The sequence below is a fragment of the Vombatus ursinus genome, unplaced genomic scaffold, assembly GCF_900497805.2.
Source record: "Vombatus ursinus unplaced genomic scaffold, bare-nosed wombat genome assembly UNPS02014820.1, whole genome shotgun sequence".
Classification (NCBI taxonomy): domain Eukaryota; kingdom Metazoa; phylum Chordata; class Mammalia; order Diprotodontia; family Vombatidae; genus Vombatus; species Vombatus ursinus.
Window position 1 is genome coordinate 23,857,755 of NW_020954598.1, and position 14,961 is coordinate 23,872,715.

At 39.8% G+C, this 14,961-nt stretch overlaps 1 protein-coding gene across 3 annotated transcripts in view; it reads left to right on the plus strand.

Annotated features, from left to right (window-relative positions):
* Positions 1–723: 723 nt before the first annotated feature.
* IP6K1 (inositol hexakisphosphate kinase 1) overlaps positions 724–14,961 on the plus strand; it is a 73,066-nt gene continuing 58,828 nt past the window's right edge. For all 3 annotated transcript variants that reach the window (XM_027836877.1, XM_027836876.1, XM_027836878.1), the window contains exons 1-2: positions 724–794; positions 2,133–2,212. The gene's annotated coding sequence lies outside the window, so the exon portion shown is untranslated. The remainder of the gene's footprint in view (positions 795–2,132; positions 2,213–14,961) is intronic.

The following is a 14,961-nucleotide window of genomic DNA, read 5'->3' on the forward strand; positions in this document are numbered from 1 at the left end:
CTCATCTGCAAGCGAGGATTTTAACATGCCCTTCTCGAAGGGGCAGCCATCGCCCCCTTCCCCGGCCACCATGGTACCCTGTTTACCCACTGGGGAATGGGTAGGATGGGAGGTGACAAGAGGCATTGATGGGGCTACAGAATGGTCCTGTCCACCGCGTCAGGATGAAAAATCAACAGGGAAACACCACGGGCTATGCGCCTGCTAGGGCGCCCTCGGGACCGCAACAGGGCCTTAAGGCTTCGGGCGCCTCACTGAGGGCAGGGCTGGGCCCAGCCAGGCCTGCGGCACCGCAGTCAAGCCCGTGACCTAGCAGCCGTCGCGCGCACAGCCCGGGAGCTAGCGCAGCCCACGAATTAGGAGCGCGCGGCCCAGGCGCAGAGGCCCGTCATAGTCACGTGCCCTTGGCGTTGCGGACCTGAGTAGGCGTTGGGGATGCAGGAGGATTTGGACTGACGGGCCGCGCGACCTGTCAGCAGGGGGCGCTGACCCCAATCGGTGGGCGAAGTGGCTTGTGATTGGGGAACCAGTCCCGGTGAGGGGCGTATTCCTTGCCGGTATGGTTGCTATGACGCCAGGCCCCCGCCCCCTCGGCTGGCCGCCATCTTGTTGTTGATTCGTACCCAGTCTGAGCCGAGCCGGGAGCGGGTACGGAGCGGCCGCAGAAGGGCCGCCGCTGTCGGGGCTCAGCCGTCAGCGCTGCCTGCCTGCCGGCTGGGCGGGCCAGAGCCTGGAGGCCCGGGGGGCCTAGCCCCCGGGGGGAGCCGCGGCCGTAAGCTGCCAGGGCCCCGCGGGTGAGTCACGGGAAGGAAGCCAGCCCGTAGTGACGGGGCGAGAGCTGGGGGGCTGCGGACGAGCGGAGAGGGCCAGGGGAGAGAGGGCGTAGGGAAAGGGGCTTTGAGGACCCCCAGGGTCACGAGGGGGCCGTGGGGGTCCCCAGGGTGAGAGGCGAATGGGCTGCTCAGCTCTGCACCCATGGGGGCAGGGGCAGGGGCATCCTGGTTTGGGGCATCCTGGTTTGGGGCATCCTTGGGGGCGGGGGATGGAAGGAGGGATGAGTCTGGTGGGGGGGGGATAGGATGCAGGAGGGAGGAGGGGGGGAAGAGATGGGAAGGGGGGAGGAGAAGGGAAGGCTCTTCAAGCATTCAGAGAGGGCACGGAAACCTGTTCTCTTATTTATAGATGAGGAAACTGAGGCCCAGAGAGAACCCATACAGATCATGATGAGAGAGTGAGTGATTAGGGAGAAAGAGCCCTTGATAGGAAAAAAAAGGATGGGGGGGTTGGGAGGGAGGGGATTGTGAGGTGGAGATGTTAAGAGAAGAAGCGGTAGGCCAGAGGTAGGGAAGGAAGATTATATAACAGTAATAATAATAATAGCTAACATTGATAGAGCTCCTACTATGTGCCAGGCACTGTGCTAAAGGCTTTACAATGATTTCATTTGATTCTAACAACAATCCTGGGAAGTAGGTGCTATTCATATCCTCATTTTACAGATGAGGAAGGGGAGATATAGATACACACATGTGTATATACATACACACATATGTGCATATACACATCTACATACATGTATACACGTGTGTATAATGCATACATTTATACATGCTTATATATAAATATCTATACAGAATCAATTGAAAGGGTCTAGAAGGCCCCTCCCTATATGTAATAAAGACAGGATGCTGTGCCATTAGCTTTCTTGACTGACCTGCTCTCTCAGCAGAGGGATGCATGTGTTCATCATCACTGTTTGGAAAGTGGATTGCAGACAGATTGGTACCAAAGCTCTGTGGATAGCAGGTTGTTTTCCTCAGGGACTTGCCTCAGTTTGGGCCAGAGCTTTTCCCTTTTTCCTCTTGGGCAGAGCCATCTGAATGCTCAGTAATCCAGGGCAGAGTGTGCAATGCATTAGGATGTGCTTGCTCAGTGGGAAGCTGGCTTCCGAGTCTTGCAGCACAGGCAGACCCAGTCTGATTCTGTCAGTATCATCATTTTGTTCCCAAGTAGAATGGAAAAGAGCTTCTTTTCCTCATGTCACTCCTGGAAAGGTAGTTCCTGCTTCTTGAAATGAAAAATGTTTCTTCAGACTGTTGACTTTGTATTAACCATTTCTTTCTTTATTTCAGGGTGCCTTGTACTATATGCCCTTCTGCTGCCTCCCTGCATATACCTACCCAAAGACACACACAGTTCATATACTTCAGAGGTACTTACTTTGTTTCTATGGATAGATAGCCTATTTTAAATATTCATATTGCTCTTAACTGGAGCACTCAGGAACATAGTAGGGCCTTCCTGTTATTGTTTGCTTTGGAGAACATTGATGTGATCAATTAGGATTCCATTGATCCTCCTTTGGAGAAATAAGTACCAACTTCATCAATTGGAAGCTGTGTTATTGGTATCTGATGTTATATCTAGTTCAGGAAATAGAGCTGAATGTGTAGGTCAAGAAAAACAAAACTTACATTACCTTGAGTCCCGTTTTACCATAAATCCAAGTTCAAACAATGCTAAAATGGAGTTTGCACAGAAGCCAGGAAAAGGAATAGCTCTTTATTTGTGAAAGTCATTTATTAATTAGCCTTCATCTTGGTTTGTGAACTTGAAGGTTTAGAAAATAGGATCCATGGAACAGATCCAACTACAGCCATTTTATTGTAAGAATTAGTTTCTCCTTCATCTTAATTCCCAAATTTCATTGCAAAGAAAACTTTTTTTTTTTCCTTGGTCCCTTAATTCAACTTTCTAGTTAAATGTGCTCTTGTTAATGACACAAGTTGAAATGCTTCCTAAGTATTTATAAGTCTTTGTCATAAGGGAACAGAAACATTGGAAGGGGTTTTCTTTGTAGTTACTCTGCAGGTGAGGTTTATTTCTAAGATTAAGAGTACCAGTTCACCCCAAATTTACCCTTCCTTTCCCTTAAATGACATTTAGAACTTTGAGTTCCAAGTTAATGAAATCTGAAGTACTTACATAATCCCTTTTGAGTTCTGGTCAGACCTAGTTGTAGGAAACCTAGGAAAGTGAATCTATGCCCTGGATTACATCTGTGGCGAAATCTTGGCACCTTAGAGTAGTGAGTGGCTCCCTGTAGAAGACAGCAAGCCATTTGTTCCCAGGAGATGCTTTTCTGAAATTCTTGGAGTTCTTGTTTTTTTTTGGTAGGGCTAGGTAAGGGGGGGGGGGGGTGCCAAAATAAAAGGGAGATGGTATTCTAACTATGTTCTTTCTTTTAATGAATGAATGAGGCATTTATTAAGTGCTTACTATGTGAAAAGCATTGTTCTAAGTGCTAGGGATACAAATGGAAAGCACGACAGTCCCTGTTTTTAGGAGCTCATCTTCTAATGAAGGAGACAACATGAAAACAGTCTTGCACACAAAAAAAAAGTAAGCTAAATTAGAGATAATTAACAGAGGGAAGGCACTCATATTGAGGGAAATCAGGAAAGGCTGCTTGTAGAAGGTGGGCTTTTATCTAGAACTTGAAGAAAACAGGAAGCAGAGATGGTGAGGGGAAGGATTCCAGGCCTAGAGTGAAATGAAAGTTCGAAGAATAGGGAGATGGTGGGGTCTTGTGTGAGGAAAGTCGAGGAGGCCAGTGTCACTGTATTAGAGAGTATGAGGGACAAGGGGTGGGGTGGTGAGGAGGTAAGAGAAACATAGAAGAAGACTGGAAAAGTAGGAGGTACCAGGTTATGAATGACACAAACAGGATTTTATATTTAATCCTGGAGGTTGTAGGGAGCCACTGGAGTGGGGGGTAGGTTTGGAATATGGTCCGAACTGAGCTTTAGGAAGATCAGTTTGACAGCTGAAGAGAGGATGGACTGAAGCTCAGGAAGAGACTTGAGGCAGGAGACCCACCAAGAGAATATTGTAGTGGTTCAGGTTCCGGTGTAAGGGGATGAGGACCTGCATCAGAGTGGTGGCAGTGTCAGAGGAGGGAAGGGGGCACGTTTGAGAGATGTTGCAGAGGTGAAATTGGTGGGCCTTAGCAGCAAGATTGGGCATAGGAAGTGAGAAAAAGTGAGGAGTTAAGAATGACAAGTAGGTTCTGAGCCTGGGTGTGTGGTGATTCTCTCACAGTGATAAGGGAAGTAGGAAGTTGGAGAGAGGGAATTTTGGGGGGGGAAATAATGAACTCACTTTTGCACCTGTTGAGTTTAAGATGTATGTAGGGTATCCAGTTAGAGATGTCCAATAGGTAGTTGAAGATGCCATTCTGGATGTTAGCAGAGAAGTTAGAGCTGTATAAGTAGCTTTGAGAATCATCAGTATAGAGATGAAAATTTAATATATGGGTGCTGATGAGATCACTCAGTAATATCATATAGAAGGACAGGAGCAGAGGACTCAGGAAAGAGCCCTGTGGGGCCCCTGGCATTAGCAGACTTGACCTAGACAAAGATCCAGCAAAGGAAATAGAAGATTTGGCCAGACAGGTAGGAAGAGGACCAGGATAGGATAGTGACATGGACTTAGAGAGTATCAAGGAGAAGTGAGTGATAGTATCAAAGGCTAGTTTAGCCTATTAAGAATATGAAAGGCAGTCAGTCATTAGTTATTTATCCCATTACTATTTCTTTGGAGTATCTCCTAAGGGAGAAAGCCACCAAAACTGGAGGCACTTTAGCAGTTTTAAAAGTATTTAAGTAAATTTGATAACTATAGGATTTTAAAAAATACTTTCTCTTGATTTCCTGTGTATTTCCATTTAGTTTGCTTCCTGTTTCTTGTTCTTGTAATCTTCCAGTCAGCATGAGCATGAGTGACAGGAACTGGCTATATTGAAATGTGAAATATATAGCTTTTAATATCTATATCAAGGACAGTTGGGTAATTGGTTTAAAACTCTTTCGGCTCAAAGACTTATTAGCCAGCTAAACCGTAAAGGCTGTATAAATGTAAGGAAGGCTATTAACTAAATTGGAAAGAGATTCTCTCACCCACCTCTTAATACCATTTATATATTTATAGACACAATAAAAGTTGGATTTTCTGATATGTTGTCAATTAGAAATCTCTATTAGCCAGCACTTCCAGGCTTTGCCAGTATAATAATGGTGTCTGTTCATAATGATAACATACAGAAAGCAGCATGGTATAGTGGAAAGAGCACAGAATTTGGACATGGGTTAGAATCCTGGCTCTATTACTCATTACCTGTGTGATTTGGGGCAAGTAATTTATTCTCCCTGGACCTCATTTCCCTCATTTATAAAATGAGGCATTTGTACTAGATAATAATCTATGCTTAAATTGCATGACTTTAGGGATTGTGAGATCCTCAAATGCCTTTTGTTTAGTTGTTTAAGTTGGGTCTGACTCTTTGTGGCTCCATTTAGGTTTTCTTGGCAAAGATAATGGAATGGTTTGCCATTTCCTTCTTCAGCTCATTTTTACAGATGAGGAACTGAGGCATACAGGGTAAATTGTGTTGTCCAAGGTCACAGAGCTGGTAAGTGTCCGGGGCCAGATTTGAACTCAGGTAGATGAGTTGTTCTGACTCCGGGCCCTCCATTCTGTCTACCGTACCACCTAACTGCTCCAAAATGCATTCAGAATCCTCAAAAACAGCTATGTTCGGTTTTACTGTTAAATGTATTTTTTTTGTCCCTAAAATTATTAAAAATAATCTGCAAACAAGGAGTATATATGAGTGTATCATTACCAGAATGTTGCATTTACCATCCAATAGTGTATTTATTCCCTTATGAAAGATAATGTACTGTAATGGAAAAAGATCCAGTGTTGAAGCCAAGAAGATCTGGGTTCAAGTGCCATCTCAGATCTTACTGGCCCTGTTGTACAAATGTGGCAAGTCTCTTTGTTTCTCAGTGCTTCCAGGCAATTCCCTAAGATTAAAGTTGCAAAGAAGGTGCTGACCTGTGTTGGTGTAGAGGTGGTTTCCTCATCTGGAGCTCACTATCTGCTCTCCTAATATTAGTATAGCACTTGAGCTTTTCCATACACCATTATTTTGGTGTCCAGAAACCTGTGAAGTAAAAGCAGGGCAATTATTTTAAAAATTAAACACTTAACTATTAACAGTGACAAATTAACATGTAAAGGGTGGATGGAGTAAAGTCTTTCATAAATCCTTAGTATTTAACTAAACAGAATCAAATGAATTAAATATATTTATGTCTTTGTCAATTTAGCACGAAATTCTACTATTTTTGGCTGTATTTTCATAGGTTTACATATATGTTAATGTTTTTATTATGCTTCTGTTGATTTTATTTTATATTACTTTGCTTAGGTATTTATTTCTCTGCTCCATATTTGGTTTTTTTATGGTACCATAATATCCTATTACCTTAATACAGTGTAATGAATATTTTATTCAGCTATTTTGTAGTCATTGGATATATAGGTTATTTATAATTTATTGCTATTACAAATAAAACAGCTATAAATATTTTTGTGTTGATAGCTTCCCCCCCCCCTTTTAAATATTTTTAGAATAAAATTCTACCAGTGGAATCACTGAGGTGAAAAGAATGATGACTTTTGTGACTCTCTTGTCATTTTTTCTCCAAAATACTTGTACCACTCTTACAGTTTTAACAGCAGTGTATTAGAGTGCCTGTTTCCCTGTAATAAGGCAGGCATTTTTATGTAATTTTGATGAAAAGGAAATCAAGGCCTAAGACTGAAGTAAAGTGGCATATTTAAAGTCACACTAAGTTAGTAAAGCTGAGACCAGAACCCAAATCTCTTTACTCCTTTACTACTTTCCGTTAATGATAACCACTGACAATACTTTGAACACAGCACGGTACTGTAGCACATAATAGGCACTTAATAACTGCTGCTTGACTTTAAATATAGTACTTTAAAGTTTTTAGTGTATTTTACCTCGTCATCTCATTTGATCCTCACAGCAACCCTGAGAGGTGGGTACATGCAGGTATTATTAGCTCTATTTTACAGGTGAGGAAACCAAGACACAGAGGAAGTATCACTAGTAATTGTAGGAGTCGAGATTTGAATCCAAGCCTTGCTCACACCTAACCAGCATTCTGTCCAGTCTGCTAAGCTGCCTGTTGGTGTTTTTAAGAGTGAACTTCGTTTATTTTAGATTTTTCAGTACATGTGTTGCCAGTCTGCAGAAACATGCTGTCTTGGTCAAGTGCTGCCTCATTTTTTCATCCCTCATCTCTTACGTGTGAAGTTGTTTCTCCTTCCTCTTATTTTGTTCCCTTTTTACTTGTATTATCGTTCTGTGTGTGCAAATAGATATTTATTAAAGGCTTACTGTGTCCTGGGTACTGTGCTCATTTGGGGGTACAAATAAAAGCGAGTAAGACACTCCCTGCTTCAAGGAGCTTACATTCTAATGGGGGAAAGCAAAACATAATGGTTAATTGGAAGAGAGAGAAATGGTTGGATGTGTCCAAGAAGTTTTGTGGAGTCCTCTACCAAACTAGATAAGGCCAAAGCTGGTCTGTCAAAGCCTATTGTAGTTTCAGGGCTGGGGACCAATTTTCTAGTGGAAAAAGAATATAATTTCAGTGATTTAATTCCTCTAATGAGCTCTGTGAGGTCAAGGGCAGTTTTATTTATTCTTTTGAAGTCTCTTCTTCCCCCAGATGTAAACAGGGCCTTGCATGCAGTAGGTACTCATTAAATGAGTGTATCAGTAAATGAATTTGGTCCTTAAGTCTGCTACGTAACAGGCATTATTTTTCTATTAGACTTGGGGGAAAAAATGTGGTGCTTAGAAAAAAGTGGCCACAATAAATATGTTTGAGAGCATTTTATGTTTAAAAACATTACTTAGAGAAGAATAAGGTCACCTTATTCATTGCATAAATATACATTAGTTACATAGCAAATCACAACTAGATAGGAGCAAAGCCTTTAAAGTTCTTTTGGAGAAATATTCTATTTTTTTGCGATTATTTTTGGGGGTAATCGGTTTATTATTTGAAGTATCCTTAGTCCTTTGGTTGTAAATATTATACAAATGGTGGGGCCTGTGCCTCTGTCTACTTTGTTTGCATTTGTCTTTGCACATTGGCAGAAATACATTATATCTGACTCTTGAATTGCTCCAGGGGTTTGGGCTCTTTTCATAATTATGGAAATTATTTTATTGCTGTGTAAAATTGCATCATTGACAGTGAGCTAAGTTTTTTAACAAGATACCATCATAGCTATAATTGAATGTAGACTGACTAGTCCATTCTAAATCTAGACAAACGTATGTCTTCAATTTAACTGGAGTTGGTTTTCTTCCCCTAGGAAGCTGTTGGTGATTTAGTAGCACTTGGTTTTGGGGCTGAGGTTTGTGTTTTGAGGTCTTCTGCGCAGAGAGTCTCCTTTTTGAGGAAGTGGCAAGGGTTCAGGGCTTAGAATTTATGGCTGATCCAGTGAGCCTACTTGGCCAACTCTTTTGTGTATATTTTGGTCTTATACTGTTTCTTTCATATTTTGGATAAGAATTATTTACTGCCCACCATCCAGAGATGATGAGTTGCTCAAAATAAAAAGTTTTGAACTACTTTGGCAACATTTTTAAAATACATTTTTAGTATTAATTCTTAGTGAATTCTATGATGTTAGACTTCAGACCCATGATCTTGGCCAGGTCAGCCTTTCTGAGTCTCAGGAAACTGAATCTTATTTAAATGAGGGGGTTGGATTAGACTAGATGATCCCTAAGGGCCTCTCTAAGTCAGATATTTCTAAGATTCTGTCTGTGACCGACAGAGAACAAGTGGCTTAGCTTGACATTTAAGTGCCTTTACCTTCTTCATTGATCTTACCTACCTCCCTATCTCACAACCCTTAGAGCCCATTCTTTCTCAGCAGTCGTTGGCACATTGGGTCTTAGTCTCTCTCCCCACCCCCACCCCCTCATATATACATATATATGTGTGTGTGTATATATATATGTATGTGTGTGTGTATGTATGTATGTATGTATAATATCTCCCCTCCAATATATAATGTGTGAATCAAATGAGATCTTGTATGTCAAATACTTTGCAAGCCTTACAGTGCTATATTATATACTAATTTAGTGTCTGACTTCACTGTCAAGCATGTAAAGTTTTTCTTGGTGGCTATGTCAACTATTGATCACTTAGCATATATGACATTTTCGTTATTATTTGCTATTTCATATGTATGTCCTTTCTCCCTAACTCAATATGAAGGCTCCAGAATGGTAAAGACTGCACTAGGGTGGTGGCAGCATATGTGAAGAGGAGCAGACAGTTTTGATGAATATTAAGGAGAGGTATACTTAACAGGACTTAATTACTAGTTAGATTTGAGTAATGAGGGAAGAGGAAGAATCAAGAATGACTCCTGGTTTGTTTTTTGTTTTTATCCTGGGTGACTGAGAATATGGTGGTACTTCAAACAGAAATAGAGAAGTTGATAAGGGTAGGATTAGTTTGTACATGATGAATTTAAAGTGCAGGCTCTCCAGGTGGAGATATATAGCAGGTAGTTGGAGATGCCAAACTATATATAGTTCAGGGGGAATGATTGAGGCTGAAGATAGATTTGGTAGTCATCTGCATAGAGGTCCTAATTGAAACCATAGGAGTACCTGAGATTAACAAAGAAGAAGATCAAAGATACCCTTATGGAGGAAGCCTTATTATGTAGAGGTTAGGTCCTAACCTAATGTGACCTTTTGACTGAGTCCCAAGTTTTAAAGAACAAACCCTTTTATTTACTCTGTGAAGTTTGGATTCAGTCAAAGGGCTGCCCCTGAGGACCTAGAGGGCCACATGTGGCCTCGAGGCCACAGGTTCCCCATCCCTGGTTTAGGAGAATATCAATGAACCAGCAGAGGAGACAAAAGGAGTGAACAAGAGGTATCCTTTAGAAGTTCCAACTAAAATGAATTGGGATATTTGTATCAAATAATTTTGAGAGTCAAAAGGGAAATTTCAGAAGAAATTTCTATCTAGTTCAAAACCTACGAGAGATGAATTCCCACTTAAATCCATCAAGTGGTTGTCTAACCTCTACATGAAGATCTCCAACATGGGGGAATCCAAGTGTTCTCTATGGTCTAGACAAGGAGATTGAGACATCAGAATATTCATTGTTGGTGAAACTGTGAACTAGAATGGCTCAAACTATTTCAGAAAACAGTTTGGAATAGTTGGATTAAAGGAATGTGAGAACGAACTGTATCACTAAACACTTGGAATCAGGAAGGCTTAGCCTCATGAATTCAGATCTGACCGTAGACACTAGCTATTTGACCCCGGGCATGTCACTTAATTCTGTTTGCTTCAGTTCCTCTTCTGTAAAATGAAAAAACAAACAAACAAACTGGAGAGAGATATGGCAAACTACTCCAAGTGTCTTTGCCAAGAAAAACCCAAAATGGGATAATGAAGAGTCCAACGTTGCTGAACAGCAACAGCACATGTAAATGGGGACTTTCTTATTGATGATCCTGGTGTCTTAAGCCTTGAAGTAGAATCTCTTATTTGCAAAATCTCAAATTACTTTCCAGAATGGTTTTACTGATTTCAAAGCTCCAGCAGCAGTGCCTTATGGTACCTGTTTTCCCAGTCCCTCTATCATTGACTATTCCCTACTTTTTTTTTCTGGATTTCTTGGGGGATGGGTAATGCTGTTTGGTAACTACTATGTCCACTACCTCCTGACTTTTCTTGAAAAAGTATTTGTAATTGGATTGTAAACAGGGACTTTATCTTGTTCTCTTTGTATTCCATCACAGTGTCTTTCATATAATTGTAATAAGTGTTCAATCAATATTTGTTGAGTGATAAGGAAAAAAATTACATGTAGGCTTAAGACTTCTGTGTATTTTATAATCCATTGATTTCTTTCATTTCTTACTTCTGAGCCATATTTTCCAACTTTTTTTTTATTGTGCTCCCCTATGCTTTCCTTTGCATTGAAGACACCAAGTAGTAAGGTATACATTAATTTAATTAGGATGGTCTTACCTAGTTCTTTGTAAAATTTCTCTATATCCTTGTGTTCTACAATAGACAATAATAGACAGTTGTAGACAATAGACAACAATAGATGTTGCTACATAAACTGCAATGATCTTCATAGGATTCTTAATGCTTATTGAGAGCACTGCAATATGAGATGCCCAAATGTGTCATTAAATGTTTCTTGTTGTCTTTGGATGCATGATAAAAACCAATTGAATTACTTCTTTATTTGCCTCATGGAGGAGGATCTTCAGTTTTCCCAGTAGTTCATCCCCAAGTAGTCAGCTCTTTGGTCATGGAAACCTATTAAGCAGAAAAACACAAAATGGCACTTGATCCTATGCAGCCCCATTCTACCTTTTGTAAACTGACTTAGGGCTAGTACTTTAAATGTGAGATCCTTGTACATTTACCAGTGAGTGGATATACTAATGGGAAAACTGAATTGAATCATGTCAATCTTGACATTCTCAGTAAAAATGAAACCACAAGACAAAAAGTTGAAACTAAATAAAAATGATGTACAGAAGCCTAGGCTAATTCTCAGAAAGCAGATAACAGTATTTTGCCTAAAGCTTGTTCCATACCTTTCCAGCTTGGTAAAATCTTCCAGAACATGTCCTTCACTGATGTACCTCAGGGTATACCCTCTTGCTAAGGCTCTTCGTACGCAGCTAGACTAGTCCTTGGAAGCAGATAGTCTCTTGGTGGGACTATACTCAGTCTTTCTTCCTATTGTGTTTTTATACCATAGTGGTTTCATGGTATTATTTCTTTCCCACTCCCCCCTAGAACCCTCCATTATAACAGAAAAACAGTCAAGCATAGTCAGTCTACATACGTGGTGATAATCTGACTGTATAGCTTTCTGGTTCTGTAGTCTCCTACTTTTTTACCCTAGAAAAGAGGGGGTAGCATTTCATCTATTCTCCTGTTTGGGGATTAGGCATTACAGTTTTTTTTTCAATATTTAAGTATTTCCCAATTACATATAAAACATTTTTAGCATTCATTTTTTAAAAATTTAAGTTTTAAGTTATTTCCCTCCTTGCTGCCTCACACCCCTCCTTGAGAAGGCAAGCAGTTTGATATCAGTTATACATAAGAAATCATGCAAAACTTATTTCCATATTAGCTATGTTGCAAAAGAAAACACAAACCCCAAGAAAAATAAAGTAAAAAAAGTATGTTTCAGTTCTGTATTCAGAGTTCTTTAGTCCTCTGGAGGTGAATGATATTTTTCATCATGGGTCCTTTGGGGAATTGTCTTGAATCATTGTCTTGATCGGAGTAGCACAGTAGATCATCCTTACAATATAGCTCTTACTGTGTACAATGTTCTCCTGGTTCTGCTCACTTCACTTTGCATGAGTTCATATCAAAGTCTTCCCAGGTTTCTCTGAAACTATCCTACTTATCATTTCTTATAACATGATAGTATTCCATCATAATCATATACCAGAACTTCCTTAGCCGTTCCACAGTTGACAAGTATCTCCTCAATTTCCAGTTCTTTGCCACCACCTCTCCTCCCAAATATTTTTGTACAAATAGGCCTCTTTCCCTTTTCTTTAATCTTTTTGGCATGTAGACTTAGTAGTGATACTGCTGGATCAAAGGGTATGTGCAGTTTTATAGCCCTTTAGGCATAGTTCCAAATTGGTTTTCAGAATGGTTGAACCAGTTCACAGCTCCACCAACAATTGACTAGTGTCCCAGTTTTTCCAAATTCCCTCCAGCATTTGTCATACTCCTTTTCTGTCTTGTTAGTTGAGCTAATAGGTATGAGGTGGTATCTCAGAGTTGTTTTGATTTGCATTTTTCTAATTAGTAGTGACTTAGAGCATTTTTTCATGTAACTATAGATAGCTTTTCAGTTAGGGAATGGATCTTATTTTTCTAAATTTGGCTCAATTCCCTATATATTTGAGAAATGAGGCCTTCATCAGAGAAATTGGCTGTAAATTTTTCCGCCAATTTTTGTGTTTTCCTTCTATTTTTGGCTGTATTGGTTTTTTTTTATTTTTTGTTTTCATTGGTTTTATTTTTGCAAAAGCTTTTTAATTTCATGTAATCAAAATTAGGGACAGTTAGGTGACACTGGGCCTGGAGTCAGGAAGACCTGAATTGAAATCTGGTCTCAGACACTTGCTGTCTTTGTGACCCTGGGCAAGTCACTTAACCTCTGATTGCCTGATAAAATGGAAGAAAGAAATGGCAAACCACTCTAGTATCTTTGCCAAGAAAATCCCCAATGGGGTCATGAAGGGTCACACACAACTGAAATGACTTAACAACAAAGTCAAAATTATCAGTTTTACTTCCCATGATCCTCTCTGTGTCTGGTTTGGTCATAAACTCCTCTTATCCATAGATCTGATAGATATATTGTTCCAGGCTCCCCTAATTTACTAATGATAACACTCTTTATGTCTCAATTGTTTATCCATTTTGACCTTATCTTGGTGTATGGTGTGAGATGTTGGTTTATGCCTAGTTTCTTCTAAACTGCTTTCCAGTTTTTCCTAGCAGTTTTTGTCAAATGGTGAGTTCTTACCCCAAAAGCTTGGAGCTTTGGGTTTATTAAACATTAGATTACTATGGTTATTTACTACTGTGTATTCATCTCCCACTCTATTTCTTAGTCAGTACCAGATTATTTTGATGAGTATCGCTTTGTGATATAGTTTGAAATCTAGTACTACTAGGTCACCTTCCTTCACATTTTCTTTCCATTGATTCTGTTGATATTCTTGACCTTTTGTTCTTCCAGGTCTATTTTGTAATTTTTTTTTCTACCTCTGTAAAGTAATTCTTCAGTAGTTTGATTGGCATAGCACTGAACGAATAAATAAATTAACTTAGGTAGGATTGTCATTTTTGTTATATTGGTTTGGCCTATCCATGAGTAATTAATATTTCTGCAGTTGTTTAGCTGTCTTTATTTGTATGAAAAGTGTTTTGTAGTTATGTTCATAATAATCCCTGGGTTTGTCTTGGGGCATTACATTTAATCATAGATTGGTTCCCTTTTAATGTTGGGCAGAGAGTTTGAACAGTTTAGTGAATTTTCTTTTTTTTTTTTGTAAATTTTCTTACATAATTTAGAATTATTTTCCAGAATAGTTGGATGAATTCAAAATATCATTAACAATAGCCTGTCTTTCTGTAACCATAAATCATTCAGTTGATCAACAAGCACTTTATGTTTGTGCCAAGTGTTAACAATTTTGGTCTTTTATCACCTTTGTCACTTTGAGGGGTATGAGATGAAACTTAAACAGTTGTTTTGATTTGCATTTCTCTCATCAGTGATTCAAAGCACTATTTTATATGGTTATTAATAGTTTGCAATTCTTTTGGGAGTTGTTCACGTCACTTTATTGGGGAAGGCCTCTTGGTCATATATATCTTCAACTTTCTAACTCCAAGATATTTGGGGATACATAGACATACATATATACCATATACATATCTAAAATGCCTACTTTGTATTAGGTTCTTTTATTAGTTCTGGGGCTTTATGTATAAGGAATGAAAACAATCCCTACTTATAAGAAGCTTGCATTCTGATGAGGGAAACAAGAAGTACAAATATAAATACATACGGCATAAATATCAAGTGAATAAATAGAAACATTTGCACAGTGTTTGATTAGGAAAAGAGGGCACTAACAATTGGGAGATCAGAAAGGGCTTCATGGAGAAGGTGCTGCTTGAGCTCCATCTTAAAGGAAGAGAAGGAGGGACTCAATAAAATGGATGTAAGGAAGGAGTGTATTCCAGCCAGGGCAAGGGCATGGAGATGGGAGATGGGCATGGAGTGTTGTGTAAGGAACAGAACGGAACCCAATTTGGTTGGATCCCAAAGTATAGAAAGGGAAGAAATGTCCAGTGAAGCTGCAGAGATAGATTGGGACCAGGTTCTATGGGACTTTAAAAGCTAGGCAGAGGAGATATTTTATCCTAGATGTACATTTGTGTGTATGTATATGTA